This window comes from Perna viridis, chromosome 8 (genome assembly GCF_037379345.1).
Source record: "Perna viridis isolate PV_CMFRI_1.1 ecotype Kerala chromosome 8, ASM3737934v1, whole genome shotgun sequence".
Classification (NCBI taxonomy): Eukaryota; Metazoa; Mollusca; class Bivalvia; order Mytilida; family Mytilidae; genus Perna; species Perna viridis.
In genome coordinates, this window is record NC_142452.1 from 14,809,664 (window position 1) to 14,824,320 (window position 14,657).

Here is a 14,657-nt window from a genome sequence, read left to right on the forward strand (position 1 = left end):
AGTCCCCTTTAACAAGCCTTTTCATCAACTATTTGAAAACAAGTCCCCTCCCAAAAATAAGTCCCTTTTGACAAGTCTACTTCAATTCACCATACACCCTAATATGATACAAGAACAGATGCAATATTGAATCAAAAACATACTGTATTGGGAATAATTGAGATATTTTCTCTAGTTTTGAACATCTGCACAAAAAAGTTAATGTCAACAATGGTATAATTTATCTACAATAAAATCCCAGTACATGGCCTGAGCGTGACTACATGAAACGAAAATAATCTATTCCACACTGTAGATAACAATAAAACTGGGCTATGCTCACTTGCTGATACCATCCACTTCTCTCCCTAGAAAATGTAAAGAAACCCCAAAAGTCATTCAAATGAGAAAAGGCATAATGAAAATGAGAATAAGGTGAAAAATTCATCTAATTCCATTCAGTAGTTTTTAGGAGTTGTAATTTTTTAAAAAGGAGGAGATTGGGGTCTTAAAATTTCAGAGTACCACAAGAAAGGGGGAGGCAGGGTCTTCAAAACATTTGATGATTAAAAGGAGGGCTTTGAATTTCGTTTTGTAATTCTTAAAAGGGGGCTTCAACTTTTTACAATTTAAAGATCAAAAAGTGGGGGCGAAATTTTATCCAATTCTGGAAGGAGGTTTTTTGCTATCTAAATGGAGGGATATTGAAAAATTGAGAACAGAAAATTTCCTCACAACCTAAACCCATAAAGTCAAAGTAAATGACCAGGCAGCCCCACAGAAATTAACTGTTAATTTATGAACAAACATGCCAAAAACTATCTGTTGCATTTTTAAAGAACTTTTTACATTGTTTCTTTTTTCTTTTTTTTAATTTTATTATATTCTTTTTTTTTTTAATTTTTAATTTTTTAATTTTTTGTTAGATACAAAACTGATTTGTAAGCTTCTGATTTTTTTTCAATTTTTCATTTTTTACTTTTTTTTTTTCTAGTTTTTTAATTTTTGTTAGATACAAAACTGACTTTTAAGCTTCTAATTTTTTTTCAATTTTCAATTTTACATTTTTTTTAGTTTTGAATTTTTGTCAGATACAAAAATCATTTTTAAGCTTCTGAATTTTTTTTTTCAATTTTCAACTTTTTCATTTTTTTTGTTTTAAATTTTTGTTAGATACAAAACAGACTTTTAAGCGTCTGATTTTTTTTTTTAATTTAAATTTTTTTTAAATTTTTTTTTAGTTTTGAATTTTTGTTAGATACAAAAATGATTTTTAAGCTTCTGATTTTTTTCAGTTTTCAGTTTTTAATTTTCTTGTTAAATTTTGAATTTGTGTTAGATACAAACAATTTTTTATTTAATTTTGTTTTAGATTTTAATATTTATTATTTACAAAACAGACATGTTTTTAATTTTTGTTAGATACAAAACTGATTTTTAAGCTTCTGATTTTTTTTTTCAATTTTTCAATTTTTACTTTTTTTTCTAGTTTTTTAAATTTTTGTTAGATACAAAACTGACTTTTAAGCTTCTAATTTTTTTTTCAATTTTCAATTTTACATTTTGTTTAGTTTTTAATTTTTGTTAGATACAAAAATGATTTTTAAGCTTCTGAATTTTTTTTTTCAATTTTCAATTTTTCATTTTTTTGGTTTTAAATTTTTGTTAGATACAAAGTGGACTTTTAAGCATCTGATTTTTTTTTCAATTTTCATTGTTTTCAATTTTTTTTAAGTTTAATTTTTGTTAGATACAAAAATGATTTTTAAGCTTCTGATTTTTTTCAGTTTTCAGTTTTTATTTTTTTGTTTAATTTTAAATTTTTGTTAGATACAAGGACCATTCACTTAGTAAGAAGTAGATGGATGGGGGGAATGAAATTTAAGGTATCAAAATTGTGGGCTGGGGGGGTGGGTGGGGAGGGGGTACCTTGAAAAGAAAAAATACATGTAAGGGTGCTTTGAATTAGGTTTTCTGATTTCGAAAAGGGGACTTTCACTTGATTTTGGAATTAAAAGGTTAAAAAGTGGTGGGTGAAATTTTATTCAGTTCTGGAAGGGGGTTTTGAGGTTTTCTGCTATCAAAATGGAGGGATATTGAAAAAAAAATTGAGAACAGAGAAATTTTCTTCCTAACCCAAACCCATAAAGTCAAAGTAAATGACCTGGCAGTCCTACAGAAATTAACTGTTAATTTATGAACAAACAAGCCAAAAACGTCCTGTTGTATTTTTAAAGAACTTTTTACATTTTTTTTTCCTTTTTTTTAATTATTTATTTTATTCTATTTTTTTTTTTACAATTTTTCATTTTTTATTTTTTTATTTTTTGTTAGATACAAAACAAACTTTTAAGCTTCTAATTCTTTTTTTCAATTTTTATTTTTTTTTTAAATTTTTGTTAGATACAAAAATGATTTTTAAACTTCAGAATTTTTTGTAATTTTTTTTTCTTATTTTTATTTTTTTATTTTTGTTAGATACAAAACTGACTTTAAAGCTTCTGATATTGTTTTTCAATTTTCAATTTTTCATTTTGTTTTCTTTAGTTTTTAATTGTTGTTAGATACAAAACTGACTTCTAGGCTTCTGATTTTTTTCAATTTTCATTTTTTATTTTTTTGCTTTTGTTTTTAATTTGTGTTATTTACAAAAACAGCTTCTAAGCATCTGAATTTTTTTTCCAATTTCAATTTTTTTTATTTCTGTTTTTTTTTTTTTTTAGTTTTTAACTTTCATTTTATACAAAACAGACTTAAAAAGAAATAAGGAATGTTGAAAATAAAAGTTGAAAACATAGACCTACTCATTCCAAAACAAAGAACAAGGACCACTCACAAAGAAGTAGATAGATATGATGGGGGGTCTTCAAAGGAAAAAAAGTACATTTGAATTTTGTTTTCTGATTTTTATAAGGGGACTTTAACTTGATTTTGCAATTAAATGGTCAAAAAGAGGTGGGTGAAATTTTATTCAGTTCTGGAAGGAGGGTTTTGAGATTTTTTGCTATGTAAATGGAGGGATATTGAAAAAAATTGAGAACATAGAAAATTTCCTCCCAACCTGAACCCATAAAATCAAAGTAAATGACCAGGCAGCCCCACAGAAATATACTGTAAATTTATGAACAAACAAGCCAAAAACTTTCTGTTGCATTTTTAAAGATATTTTTCATTGTTTTCTTCTTTTTTTAATTATTTATTTTATTTTTTTTTATTTTTTACTTCTTTTTAAGTTTTTTTTTTAAATTTTTGTTAGATACAAAACTGACTTCTAAGCTTCTGATATTTTTTTTTCAATTTTCATTTTTTTTGTTTTTTTTTTTTGTTTTAGTTTTTAATTTTTGTTAGATACAAAACTAACTTTTAAGCTTCTGATTTTGTTTTCAATTTTCAATTTTTATTTTTTTTTTTTTTTAGTTTTTAAGTTTTGTTATACACAAAACAGACTAAAAAAGGAATATTGAAAAAAAAGTTGAAAACATATGCCTGCATGGTCCAAAAAACACAATGATAGAGATTTCATGAACCAAGACCAATCACTTAAAAAGAAGTATATGGAAAGGGGGGAGGGATTGAAATTTTTAAGTACCAAATAGGGGTAGGAGGTCTTGAAAAAAAATATATAAAATGGGGCTTTGAATTTTGTATTCTGATTTTTATGAGGGTTATTTCACTTTTTTATATCAGAAAATCCAAAGTGGGTTGACACTTTATTAAATTATGGATGGAGGATCTTGATTGAGAACAATGAAAAATTCCTGCCAAAGTGGATGCCTTAAAAAAAGATACACAAATAGGACTTTAAATTGTGTCTTCTGATTTTTTAAAGGGGGATTAAACATTTTTTCCAGTAAAAACATCCAAAATGGAGGGCTGAACTTTATCAAAGTCCAAAGGAAGGTTCTGGCTTATTTCCTATTTGCCATGAGGGGGGATGTCCTGAAAAATAAACAAAAAGATATAAAGGTGGTTTGCATTTTTAAAGGGGGCATAATTTTTTTTAATTAAAAGACTGAAAGGGGTAAAATTAATTAAATTCTGGAATAGGGTGTTCTTGAAAACAATTTAGGTGAGTCTAAAAAGTAGATATGCATAAGGCAAGATCACATGGAGATGCTTTCAAACGAAGACAGGAATCTAACAACACTAATCTGTTATCCCTTGTGTACCAGATAATCAGAGTGGAAGTAACATAAAGACAACAGAGCCACATCAATCATGCACACTTCTTTCATAGGGGCACTGAGGTCAACAACCCAACAGAGTTACAAAACATTGGCATCTATGGTTTCTGAGAAGTTGATCTTGGAAAAAGGAAAACTGAATGATTAGACAAACAATGGTAGCCAATTCATTTGATCAAATGTACCAGAAAAGTATCATTTTTACATACATAATTCCTACCTTCTATGATAAAAACCATCTGAGTTCTGTAGTTAAACAAAATGTAAAACAAATTACAGACAGCTGATGAATAATGGATGCAGCCAAAAGCTCAATTAAAAAGGGTTTAGCTAACAAATGAAAAAGAGCTATGAACAAAAACCAAAGAGAAATGATAAATTAATGTTGATAGAAGTTTGGCCACAACTGACTTCAAGCTAAATTTGTACCAGTTTTTCTTAAAGAGTTAAGTAGAACAGTGTTATGGTGTAAATCAGCCACAGCGGACCCAAATCGGACCCTAAAACTACATTATTAGTAATCTCAGGATAAAATATGAGCAGTGGCAGATCAATGGGTTACTTAACACTGCCTGACTTCTCTTAATTAAAATCGAAAGGCTCAAATTCTTATGAGGTATAAGCTTAATATCAGTTGTGGTAAAACTCCTACACAGATTAATATTTATCTACTATCTTCCATTTTTTTAACAAATTTAGTCTGACTGTAATATTTTCACATATTGTTTAACTAGCTCTATAAAAAACAAGATTGCTATGCATAGCCATACATTTATGTCCCCAACTGCCACAAAAAAAAGTTAAAAGCACTTAAAAACCCAATATCTCATGTAAACTTTGTTCAAACACAATTTTAGGCCATTGTGATTAACTAAATATGGGGACTCTCAATCCTACAAAATTTGAACAAAATCCATCAAGCGGTTTCTGAGGAGTTATCTCCACATAGTGTCCATGGTGTAGAATGTAAAAATAAATTCTGTAAATTTGATCTATTGAAAATAGGGGAGCAATATGATCAACTACATACATGTATGGTGACTGACAATCCTACAAAATTTGAACAAAATCTGAGGAACATGTTCCTAGCAGCTGTGTTCATAAAGTGTTCCTATAGTGAAATATGTATAATTTCAACAAAATCCCATAAATTTTGTCTATTCAAAATATGGGGGCAATACATCAATCAATTACATATGGTGACAATCCTACAAAATCTGAACAAATCTGTGGAGTGGTTTCCAAAGAGTTGCGTCCACAAAGTGTTCCTATTGTGAAATATGGGTAATTTCAACAAAATCCCATAAAACCTGTAAATTTTGTAAATTCAAAATATATGGGGGCAATATAATCAATCAATCTGGTGACTAACAATCCTAAAAAAAAATAACAAAATCTGTTGAGCGGTTTCTAAGAGTTGCGTCCACAAAGTATTCCTAGAATATAATATGTGTAATTTCAAGAAAGTCACATTTTTTTTTCTTTTCCTCTGAGGGGGGGGGAATATGATGACCAACAATCCTACAAATTTTGAACAAAATCTGTAGAAGTTTCTGAGAAGTTTTGTCCACAAATTGTTCCTATAGTATAGTTTATTCAACTACAACATAGTCCCATAGCTCCTGTCAAATTTGTTGAATCATAATGGCTGTGCAATATGTTCAACTACAAATAATGACTAACAATCCCATAAAGTCTGAACAAAATTGTCAAGTAGTTTCTGAGGAGAAAAGTCCACAAGTGTGACCAGACAGACAGACAGCCAAACCGACAGACGCTGGTATTTCTAAGTCCCTTCCATGAAGCAGCAGGGGACAAAAATTTTTAAAAATTCCAGCCCAGGGAGATACTCTAATTTTGTTTACCATACAACAACCCCCCTAAAGGTTTACCTGTTAAAAATACCACAATCTGAAAAGACACCCAAAAACATACCACACTAAAAATATACACCCACAACTTTCAGAATTAAAATATAAACCATAAAAATACCAAGTCAATTATCCCTTGTTTGAAATATCATTACATTACAGCTTGCAAAGCTATGATACCTTAAAATACCAAAATATGAAGGTACCCTCCCCCCTCCCCCCCCAAAAAAAAAATACCTTACTTTATTCTAACCCTCATAAAGTAACTTAATTTTTTTTTGCCCCAAAAAATACCAAAATCAATAAGATGTTGCACCTTACATCAAGCTAAGAATACCCCAGCTCAACCATTTCAGTCAAAGCTGGGAAAGGGAGACAAAGGCAAAATCATTATACAGAAGCAATACACCAAATATTTCAGCACCCCCTCTGATAGAAGCTGAGAAAACTGTTACAAAAATTTCCAATGTGTACAAGTAAGTAACCGAAAAATTACTAAGTTGATCAGTTATCAGGAAGTAGATGAGGGTTGAACCTAAAAAGAGGAGACCCACTACAAGTCATCATGCAGATGCAATGTACCAAATATCTCATAAGCATTCCCTTTAATAGAAGCTGAGAAAACTGTCACGAAGATTTCCAATATGTACAAGTACCATCAGAAAAATAACTAAGTTAAATCAGTAATCAGGAAGTAGATGAACCTAAAAAGAGGAGACACACAACAAGTAATTGTACAGTCAGAAGCAATATACCAAATATCTATGCAATCTCTCTGATAAAAGCTGAGAAATCTGTTACAAAAATTTCCATTATGTGCCCCTGAAAAATTACTCAGTTGCTTGGTAAACAGGAAGTAGATAAGCAAGGGACATGAAAAGGGAGACACAGTTGATAGGTCATCATGCAAGTAATATACCAAATATCTAAGCATTCCCTCCAATAAAAGCCGAGATGTTACGAAAATTTCCAGTAAGTACTGCCTGAAAAAGGTAAACAGGAAGTAAATGAAAAGGGGAGGCATGGTACAATTCATCATGCAAAAGCAATATACCTTATATATCTAAGCATTCCCTCCAATAGAAGCTGAGAGAATGTTACTAAAAGTGTAACAGACAGATGGATGGACAGACAAGGTGATTACAATATATCCCATACACCTCCACTCTTATGGGAGGGAGCATAAAAAAACTGTCCCAAAAAATAGTTCTAGCCTATTATAGCTAAGATTTCTGAGTATCCCCCTTGGATTTCTCTTATCCCTCTGACCATAATCTTTTTTTTTACCCCACTCAATTGATTTTTATTATAGTTTTCAGAATAATGTATGCATGAACCTCTACAAATGATACTTTTCTAGTTCCATTTGACCAAACAAATTGATTGAAATTGTTCATCCAATCATCCAATTTTCATTTTTCCAAGATAAACCTCTGAAACCGCAGGTGCCAGTGTTTTGAAACTCTATTGAGATGTTAACCTCAGTGCTCCTTACAAAGGATGCATGCATGTTTGATGTAACTCAGTTGCCAATACATTACTACCACTCAGCGATTTTGCAGTACTGCAGGGCTAGCAGATAAAGTGTTGCTGGATTCCTGCCATCTTTGAAAAGCACCTTCTTGTGATCTTGCTTCATGCATGTCCACTTGATAGGCTTACCTAAAAAAAATTCAAAATAAGACAATATTTTATGTTAGACAAAGAATTGTCTTTAAAGAATTTGATTTTTTTTTCCTTTTTCTTTTTTTTTTCTAACACTGTTTAAATTTTCTTATTTTTTTTCCTTTTTTCATTTTTGTTAGATAAAGAATTGTCTTTATGGCTTTTGATTTTTTTTCTTTTTTTATTGTATTTTATTTATTTTTTTTTTATTAAGAATTGTCTTTTAAGTATTTTTTAACATTTTAAATTTTTTTCTAAACTTTTATCAGATAAAGCACTGTCTTTTTATGTATTCAAATGAGTGTTCTCTTTCAAATATTGCTGGATAAGGAATTGTCTTTTGAACATAAGTTTTTTTCTTATTTTATCCTTTCTAATTTTTTTTTTTTATAACTTTTATTTTTTTTGGATAAAGAATTTTCTTAAAAGCTTTCTTTCTCCTTATTTAATTTTTTGTTAGATAAAGCACTATCTTTTAAGGTTTAAATAAATGTTCTCCTTTAATTTTTTTTCTATTTTTCCTTTTTTTAATTTTTGTCAGATAAAGAAACTGTCTCTTAGGCTTTGAAATTTTTATTTATTTATTATTATTATTATTTTTTAAATTTTTGTTAAATAAAACACTGTCTTTAAAGCTAAACTTTTTTCTATGGAAAAATATTATAAGCATTTTGACTCAATTTTTCTAAATATATTTTGATCACAAATGACATAAATTAACAGAGAAGGTTAAAAAATATGTAAGTAGAGTATACTTAAAAAAATCAAATCAGAAAGAATGGAAAGTGAAGTGTTATTACTATTTTTTTAAGTAAAAGACACAAAACAGAAAGAAAAACCCAAACAAAACCCAAGGAAAAAAGGCAAAAAAGGCAAGCAAAAAAGGCAAAAAAGGCTAAATAAAGGAAATAGATCAATTAATCTGTACACTCTTATACAATAAATCAGCTCAACATCTGTATACCCTGAAGTAAACTTGAAAAAGAATCCTTAAAAAAAATTATCTTTATCATTTTTATTTTTGTAAAAATATTTGTGAAGTACTAATTCCTTATTCGTATATTCATTTAAACCAACAGAGCCTATCATAAATCTGTGACCAAACACCAAGTACTTATATATTTAGAAAAAAAAGATACAGGAATATCAATGTTCAACAGACTTCGTCAAAATCAATTTACAGCAATCTGAAATAGAGTAATACTGGTTTCCATACAAATCTAGGTAAGGTACTGAGTAATTGAAATAGTTCTGTAAGTAGAAATCTGCCCTACATACAAATGTAACCTCCTTAAATACCACAGAACACATGTGTTATCTTTTGGACACTTTATTAGAACAATGAATAACTTAGTCAACTAAGACAAGATTATCATAACTGATAGTATTTAAACTGTAAAGACAGTGATCAGAAGAGCACACCAGTGTTCTTTGGTAATGAAGTAGGTTAAGTTTGTATTAGTAAGTTTGAGTCAGCATCAAAACTCCATTGCCAAAAATGATTAAAAAACTACAGAATTTTATGTACACAAGACCTGTTGACTTGTAGCCGATAAAATAACACACCAGGAACTACTTCAACATACAGTTGGTTGTGGTGCTAGGTAAATCCCCACACATACAAAAAGTTAATAATGGACAGCACTTAAAACTGCATTCAACCTATTTCCCATCTGTATAAAGCCAGATGGCAAATTTGAAATCAATTAATCAATGATCAGACAGACAAAGTGATTCTTGTATACCGCTTACACAATGAGTGGATATATATCACCTGCAATCATATAACAATAAGCCCAGTAAATGTATGAAGGACAGATGGACAGACTTATGCATTCCAAATAATCTAAAAAAAGCAGTTCCATGATCAAAGTTTCAAGCTCATATATATATGAAACAGGGAAAGTATAATTACCTTAGATGTTAGGGACTTGAAGCACATTAAAGAAGAATAAAACACCTTATCATCTTTATATGGGACAATTAAAACTTGAGGTATCATTGCAATTTCAGACATGTTAACTTATTTGTTGTTGGCAGATGAAATATAAAACAAACATAATTGAAAAGTCAAGGTACATATACATCTGCTGAAAAGAAAAAAATACACACAAAAACCCTATAAATAGCACATCTTAACAATTACTGTTAGACTATTTTTGTTTAAAATCTGGTATGAAAATGAAAAGATAGAGGAAATGATTCAAGATGAAGCCAGAACAAGGATACATGATTGATTATGTGTTACTCTCGTGTAATATAAAGGAAAATGTCAACATAAAAATAGGAAACTAGATTTACAATATAAGAAAACTTTATATCAAATTATAACCAACCTCAGATTATCTAGACTATAAGGATGGTCAAGAACAATCTGCTACAGTGAAACCTGCCTGTAAAACAAACCCCTTTTGAACTTTTAAAAGCTTCAAGATGCAAGACTGATTTAACTAAGCCAAAAAAAAAATGGAAATAAATATACAGTAAGAAAGTAAAATCTGATTTGAAAAAATCATGCCTGTTGATATAAACGGAGATCTAGAAGTGTCCAATCTAAACAGGTTTTAGCATTACTTGGGGTTTGACTTAGCCAGGTTCCACTGAAATTTCTGGGACTGGAAGCCATGTAGCTGATTATGGTCAGTTCTGTGATATAGCCAAAAATCATAGAACTTACAATACAGCACACAAGTACATAAACATTAAGTTAATATTGGAAAATCTCAATATTTACAAAATGGATAGATATGTTGTGCTTAAACAAAAATACCTGACAGCAATAAATACATAATAGTCTTGTGTACATTCAAGATCCTTCTTTTTTCTCAGCTGTATAACTATTTTGGATGCTAACTTTATGGTTAGCATCTCATGCTATGGAATATTATTGTTTTCTCCTGGAATTGGCAGATGTCATCATTAAACTCTGCAAAGTTCTCCTCTTATATAACTTTAACACATTTGGTTCATGGCTTTTACATCACGTCTTACACAGACCTGGACAAAAATCTGGAAGTAAAAAAATTATAAGGTGCAACAGTTTATTCAAAGATTATTGTAGTTTCATCTTAATTTCATTTCATGGGTATGGATTTTCATCATTTGCTGAAAAAATATGTCATTTACCAGAATTTCTATAAGTTTCTCAAAGTGGTCAAACAGTGACCAGATTAAATCCACTTTTATGTATCATGGAGATATTTTCATTAAAACCAAGTTCACATGCAGAGAAAACCGAAGAGTTATTAAAGGAAACTGTAACTTAATTAGTAACAAGAAAGGCTCTTACAACCTTGTATTGCTCACTTGAATCCTTTTTCTTTCACCTTCCATGGGCAATAACTCTGAGAAGGAATTTTCCTACAACTTGATCCAACAAATACTTTTGTAGACCTTTTTAGCAAAGATCATTTCATAAATTGTAAGGTCTTTTATTATCAGTTTCCAATGTATTGGCTAGAAACGACAAAAAAACAACCTTGTTTCACTTTACAAGGACAATTACTCTAACGAGGAGTCATGGTACAACTTCAACCCAATGTAGACATTTTTTATAGGCTTTATAAAACCATTTCGTCTACCATAAGTCTTTTTTTATATCTATTATGGCTATAAAACTGCAAAAAAAAAAAAATCTTTTTTTGCCTTTCACGGAATATAACTCTAACAATGATTCAATCTACAACTTCAACCCAATGAAAAATATTGTAAAAAAAATATTGTAAATCTTGTTATTCTGCAAAAGTTTGCTTTCTAATTCACTCCATCTCTTCAACTGTTTAAGATATAGTAAAGAAATTAACCTTGTGTTTTATTTTTATCATTGGTGGCTATTCTGTCAGGACTATGTACATGTCCAAAACTACCCTAGTAGCTGAAAATTTTTACTGAATTGGCCATTTCCTACTTCACATCTACTGAAAACTCTGAGCAAATTTACTTTCAGTAGTAAGAGATTCAGTGTCTTTTCAGTGGAAATTCAGTGCAAATTCCATGTCTGTCATCATGAGTTGTCAAAAGCAATTTCTGTAAATTCAGTAGCTTTAAACATCCATTGATTAGTGTTAAGAGTGTATTAAAGAATATTCAGTATTTTCTGTCAACGGAAAACAAGTATATGTCTAGTATTGTTAAGTGCACAATATCAACAGACTAACAATATATTTATACTTGAATTAGACATTAAATCAGATTGAGTTACCTCCCTTAAATTAGATTTATTTTAAAGTGCAAATTTAAAGTGTAGTTATTAATGATTTTTTAAATGTTTTTGACTACCCATTTCAGGGTCTCATAACGATATCTAAATTTGGTGGGTGGGCTCTAAATAAATATATAAATAAATAAACTAACTAATTAATTAATAAATAAAGAAAACGTATTATCATTTCCTAGTAATAAAAGGATGAAAATTGTAATTTAGGGATAAATATAGAATATTTATGAGAAAAAAACAAAAAAACAATGGAGATAAATGAAAAATTTGAAAATATCATCAGTGCCGTAGGGTGGTGGAAGCCTATGATAATAAAATTGATATAAATATTTCAGTAGTTGTTTCTTTTGCAAAAAAGCGTTACCCTGGAAAGAAGATAACAAATCAAAATTTTTTTTTATCAAGACATTTTAAAACATAACACCATACATTTATAATTTTAAATGAAAGGGGCAAATGTCAATATATATGAAATTGATAATTATAAAAGATAATCATAGAATAATAAGATTATATTTATTTCGTTGGTTGTTATTGACCTCCTAGCATAAATAAAAAAATCAATGCAAAATAAATGTCCGTTAGTTCTAAAAAAATCCACTTGTCTTATTTGAATGTGATAAAATGCATGAGAAACTCAGCCAAAATTAGACAATCATCTTTGTCATATATAGTAATGTCAGGGAAAATGTATTAAATGTTGTTTTTTTCAAAACGTGATAAGTTCTTTCTGCTAAATTTGAGTGTTATAAAAGGAGTTTTGACATGATATTGTTTAAATTTGGAATTATTTTGGAATTAAGAAAACGACAAAAAATAAAATATGTAAAACTAACCCTTACTAAGGGGGGTTGGTCTTCTCAGCATGTAGGTAGGGTTAGTAGGATAACAAAAGTCAAGGAAACTTACTGATGGCATGACTAACCCCCTTAGTAGAGGTAAGTTTTACAAATAAATTTTTTTTCATTCATTTTCTTAAATCCAAAATAATTCCAATTTCAAATAATATCTGGTAAGTAAATGATCTTGGATTATGTCCTCTGGATTTGGCTGAAACTAAGGTGAAGCCTGTGCAGAACAAAAAATGGATGAAATCAAAAAGCCTACCTACAGACTACAAATCCCGTTTTGTAGAATGTAACAATAAACAGACATGAATCTTATGGTCTTGCTAACTTTTTTTTTCAACTTCTTATGAGTGAGGAATAGAAATTCTAGAGATCTGATCCCCATGTTCTGCTTCCCTCATTATGGTCTTAAAACAATATTCTTACCATATAAGCTTGTAACTTGAGAGCAGAATTCATTCAAAAATTCTGTCAGCAAGATCAGTTTTCCTGTCTGTACATGTATGTGTGTTTGCATTCACTGTGAAGAACCATCAACAACATGTGTAGATAATTATTTTTTTTCAGCAATACAACCATGTAGCATTGTAGGTATATACACACATAAAACAGTACCTCAGCTTTAAATTCTGAAATGGAAGTAAAATTACTTGAATATTTCCGTCATCTAAACATTTATATACATGAAAAACAGGATAGCAAATTTGGTTCAAGTTCAACTAACGCTTTCAGTAAGGACAAATGAAGTAGATTATCAATTCCTTGTTATTTTCCAGAAATTGTAATAATTGATTTCAATGAAATTACAAATACCCCAGTAGAAACTTATGTGGTGTGCATCTAGACATACAATGAGTAGGGCTCAGAAGGTTTAACATGTAAATACTTTGGATTATCTCCCCTTGCAGGCATCTGGAAACATTATCTTTTTTTCTCAGAACCAATGTACAAGTCTAGTCTTATGGCATTATAAAACTGCTTCAAAACCTGTTTAGATGCCTGTAAGTAATATTACTATAAACTGTTTAGCTACATGTATGTGAAACCCCAAGATTGATTCTGATCAAAATTTAAAATATAAGATGCATTATAGGAACATGTAAAAATATTCTGTGAAAGTTTCATTCAATTCAACTCAGTGGCATAGAAGAAGTAATGGATAAGAAATGGGTTCCCACCTATCCCCATATTTTTGAATGTCTGACCTCTGTATGTATTGTTTTGTTTCCACTTTCAGTTTACTTTCATGTTGCTGGAGTAATTATTTTGCTGTACCTGTGTGTAATATTGTTTAGGGGCCAGCTGCCGTCTACCCTGTGGTGTGAGGGTTTCCTTGTCATTCACTGAAGTCCCATGGGTGGCCTTGACTTGCGCCGACACATTTCATCCTGGTGGGGTTGTTGTATCTTTGACATAATTCATCATATCCGTTCTCATTGAATCTGCTATGTGAAATCCCAAAATCGGTTCTAATCCTAATCTAAAATAGCACAATGGAGGCATGTAATTAAGTTTCAGTGAAAGTTTCATTGAGTTTTACTAAGAGATAAGGAGGGAAAGTGAATTAGAGATGGGTCCAGTCCATGCAATAGAAGAACGGATGGAGATTCCTATTTTCAATAATCCCCTCCCCTCAAAAACTTGCAAAGAAAATGTACATGTAGTTCCAGTTATTATGAGAACAGATCCTAGTTTTTACCACCAACCCTAGATTTTTTGGCTTAAAAAAAAATAAATAAAATAATATGACTGACCCTACAAACTTCAGGTAATCCAGATTTTTTTCTTAACATCTTTAGACCAGACTTGGTATTTACAACTATGGCTGAGCACTTGCTTGTAGCTGCTACCATGACACAATTTTAAGCATATATATATATATGTTTTCAATGAA

General features: G+C 29.9%; 1 long non-coding RNA gene across 1 annotated transcript; it reads right to left on the reverse strand.

The window, feature by feature from the left end:
• Window positions 1-917: 917 nt before the first annotated feature.
• On the reverse strand, window positions 918-13,359 carry LOC148609466 (uncharacterized). Its single transcript, XR_015914434.1, has 2 exons — window positions 13,190-13,359; window positions 918-10,708 (listed from the first exon to the last, which is right to left on the reverse strand). It is a non-coding gene; the product is annotated as an uncharacterized LOC148609466 (long non-coding RNA).
• Between the last annotated feature and the right edge of the window lie 1,298 nt (window positions 13,360-14,657).